A 4,751-nucleotide genomic window follows, 5' to 3' on the forward strand; every position below is an offset into this window, starting at 1 on the left:
TTGTTTGGAAATTATGAGCTTTTAAGTGCAACCTAGAGCCTTGGTGAAATTATAACCATTTTTCAGTTATTGTGGAAAACTTTCATTCATTTTGTTTATTTAAACTTTTCTAGAAATACAGTAAACAATAATTACAAAATTGTCAGACATTTTAAAAAATTAAGACTTTTTGTTGAACAAATTTTTAAAGGTGTATTGGAAACTTCCATCAAAAGTTAGCATCAGGTTTGCATAATGGTAAAATACTTAACCATTTTATTATTGAAAAATTTAGAGTATAAAAATAAAAACCCCAAAAAACATGATTTTTGATAATTTCATTTCATTACGACAAAAGCTTTAGCTTAAGCCCCAGATCTATACTGGAGATGCTTGGTAATATAATAGTCGCTGAAACAAATCTTACATTTTTTAATAAAAATTGTTTTTTTAAAAAAAAGTTCGTAGACAACAAAATCCGTTACAATACAAACCAACACCTGTTATATAGGTAAATGATTGATGCTTATTTTTTTAAATTCCTCCACGCAATTCCTCCACACCAAATTTAAAAAAAATTGCGTTCCATGTTTACAGTAATGCAGGTGAAATTTTCATATTAAGTAATTTTAAATTCGACTTGCAACTTGTGAATACTGCACTGAAAAAATAATCAGCAAAGTGAACAATTTATACTCATGTTCGATTTGCCTCGCCTTTGCCAGGTGTAAGTACAAACTTACATGATCATTATCAAAATTTGTAATTAAGATTTTTTTGAGTTTTTTTTTAGTTCTTTATGAAAGATGTTTTATTAAGTATACTACTGCATATTAAAATAAAGGTTACGTTCATTTTATAAATATCCATATTCGTCCATAATCCTTTATCATATTTGTCAATAATATTTTTTGTTATCTATACCTTTTTTTATTTCTAAAAACAGTTTTATTTAATTTCTGTTTTCAATCACAGCAAATTTGCGATTCAATTGAATTAATATTGATTTCTAATTACCTTTATTTCAAATTACATTACTAATGAATAGTCATCTACAGCTGAAATTAATTAATCTTCTCATCTATCTTATGTGTTTGTTGAAGCTACTTTGAATCAACAGATCTTCGACTACGCGGTGCATATTTTCATTGAATAGCAATGTTAGAAATTTTGCAAAGCAGTTGTAATAATTATAGTGGTATATGGCTTCGTGCTTTAGGGCAAATTGTTGGAACTTTTTGTACCAAAAATTAGTTTTTTTTAAAAAAGATTCAAATTCTATTTACAACTTTGAAAGAATTTGACTTTTAAAAAAATTGAAATTTTTGAAAAAAATTATGTTTTATATTTCGAAAATTTTGAACTTTTTAACTTCTTGTCGGGTAAAGTTACAGCAATCGCAAAAAATAGGGAACTAAAATTCTTATATCTTTTACGTTTTAAAGGTTTCTAAAAATTTTGGCATACCTTAGAAAAAATAGATGCATGTGTGTGTGTGATTGTCATGTGTGTAACGATCATTTTTGACCGCCAATTGGCATTTTTATTACTTTTCTACTAGATCTCCGAAACCGATAGACCTCCTTACCCAAAAAATTTAATTAGTTGTGCATTTTGTCAATACAAGTACAATAGTTTTTGAATTATTGAGATCAGTCGTATAAAGACTAAATTACCATATTTGGCACGTTTTGTCTAGTAACTTCGAAACGGCTGAATCAGTCTTGTTCAAAAATATTTCTTATATTTTTTGAATCATTCAAACCGGTTGAACCGTGTTCCCGAAACTGTCAACAAATGCTTGTATCTTAACACACACTTACATCCAGTTCTTCTAAGGTATGCTGTTCAGAATGTTCATAAACCTCTGGAAGTAAAGATATATAAGAAAAATTATTTTCTATTATTTTTTAATACTACGGGAAATTAATAAATAATTACAGTACCATTACAGTAAACATTAAAATAAGATTTCGGGTCTAAAATTGTCTCATATTGTGATAATAACGCTTCATTATCTTTTGTATTTTGTTCTAAATAAGTTGTTGCAAACCATCTTTTTTGCAAATTATATGTACTTGTTCAACAAACTATTTCAACACATTTTCATATGTAAATTCGCACAGTCTATTCAAAAGATTACTTAATAAAATACTAGTTTTTTGTAAGTCATGACTGACTGGCGTGTTGTCAAGTTTCAGAACAGAAACTTATATTTTTAAACAGTGAAGAAAGAAATCTGAAAATGATTTAGTTGATCATATTTATCAAAATCTAACTATTAAACTGACGCGTCATGCAGACAATTCAAGTAGTTACAACAACAAACAAAAAACGATATAAATATAAATATAAAAATTCCAAATTCCAATTTTCGATGAATAATGTATAATCTGAATTAGTTTTATAGATTTGTTAACTTATTGAATGTGGAAAAGCCTTACTAATTGAATTGATTGCTAGAGCTTGCAGAAATATGGCAACAAAAATAAATTCTTCTTTTTGCTTCCGCTCGTTAGGTGCCCCCTTGGCTCGGGGGCCTCGTATTTTTGATACGGCCGATACGGCGGTAGTTACGCCCTTGGTTGCTATAAACATTTTAGTTTAAATTTCGTAAATATATATAAATGATATTATATATATATATGATATTATGTATAATATAATGTATGATACATATATGTAGTAACTATTCGACTTCACAGTATATCCTTCTGCCGTTCTCGTCGATAATGTCAGCCCGCCTGTTTTTCGTCCTCCCACAGGTAGCGCGGAGTTTGACTGATATCGCGGAGATTTACAATTCGTCGCGGTGCGAATAATCTTTCAGCACGTGGGAGACGATACAGTCTACTTGTACCCAATCGTGGTGAACACATTGACAAGAAAGGTGATATATAATTTTAAAACTAGAATAAGCATTGAATCGAAATTGCTGGAACTTTCCGAACCGAAAATTATTCTCAAAAAAGCTTTGAATTTTTTTCAAATCCTTGAAAAAATGAGATTTTTGAAAAAGATGACTTTTGAAAAATTTTATTTTTTAGATTTTGAATTTTTTGACATTTTTTATCTTTTTTTTTCAAAGCAATTCGAAGTGCTGCGTGGCTGTTTTGGAGAAAAAACATCGAAGCACGTAAGCGCTGCGTCGCAGTCTAACGGATACGAACATTGGTACGGAACTCATTGAAATGTAAGCAAAATTTATACTTATTATTAAATTCTCAATAAAATATCTGATAATTTGATGTGCATGAATCTAATAATAATTTTTGATACCCAAATGGCATTTATGTTATACGTTTTTACTCGATCTCCGAAACCATTGGACTTGCCTTACCAAAAACTAATTAATAGAAATCTAATGTTTTTTAAATCATTCAAATCGGTTGCTTAGCATTCCCGAAATCGTCGAGAAGATCTTGTATCCGCACACACAGACACACACATACATAATTTTTCTAAGGTATGCCAAAATGTTCAGAAACTTTTGTAACTTAAAAATATATAAAACATTTTATTTTAGATTTGTTTGCAATTATGTACTATAATTTATCTAAGACCCTATAGAAGTTAATTGATTGATTGATGATATAATGTGTTACTTATAGGTGGGTACATAGCTAGAACTTATTGTTCTACAAACTATTGTAAATTGTATTAAAAGGCAATCCAATATATATATATATATATATATATATATATATATATATATATATATATATATATATAATGCAGCCCCAAGAAGTAAAATTTTTATCAAAAGTTCCAAAAGAAAACTGTCTATCACTACTACTTTAAGAGAAAACATTACTGTCTAAAAATTGGAATTTGAACTCGAAAGCTTCGAAAATATAAGCAATATATTGAATGAATTAAGCCTTTGGATATGATTTTGTTATACACCAAATAATATGTAAAAAATGATTTTGTAGAAGAATCGACCTACATACAACTGAAAAAAAAAACAAAAAAATACTTAAACACGTAGTTTCGTACGGACTTCCTGGAGTAAAAATCATAAAGAAATGAGCAACCGAAATTTCGAATAGTTAAAATTTTATGGTTCGTATATTCGAAGAGAGTAGTCGACGGTTCTTAGGCAACGCTCGTTCATCCGTTGACGTCACTATCGTCTTTTATATTTTGACACTTCACAGATCAAAATACATACTTTTTAAACGACTTTTAAATAATAAAATTTATTTTACTATATATAGCTATTATTTGTTAATAATTACATATTGAAATACCTGTTATTTACTATTTTGGTATTATGTTATGCGCGTTGATGACTGACTAGAACTTGTAGTCTACAAGCCATTACAATAAAAAACGAGCATTAAAACCGCTTTCGACATCATGGAAATCTGAGCAAAACTAATTGTTACCGCCGCAAATGAAAACCAAATATACTTATTATAAAATCGTTACCCATGAGCTAGATGACGGGATAGTTATCTGATTGCATACAATTCGACAGAATTGCGAAAGTATATTGAGTTCGCTTCCCTCATCTAAGAAAATTGCACATAAACGTACATGGACGTAATCATGTGTTTACGCACAAACTCATAATAAGAAACCGGTAATTATAAATTCTTGATGCAGTTCGGAACGAACGGCACGGCATTTATCCAGAGAACACGGACGTCAAACAAAAATTTATTTCAACCATTCGAGATAGTGGATTTCAGCGACTTGAAGACACTGGGACTTGAGAAAATTTTCCCATTTGGGGAATAAAGAGTTTACTCCCACTTTACCAATCG

This window comes from Ctenocephalides felis, unplaced genomic scaffold, assembly GCF_003426905.1.
Source record: "Ctenocephalides felis isolate EL2017-DRISC unplaced genomic scaffold, ASM342690v1 CF-g0.4_SCAFFOLD_01106, whole genome shotgun sequence".
NCBI classification, from domain to species: Eukaryota; Metazoa; Arthropoda; class Insecta; order Siphonaptera; family Pulicidae; genus Ctenocephalides; species Ctenocephalides felis.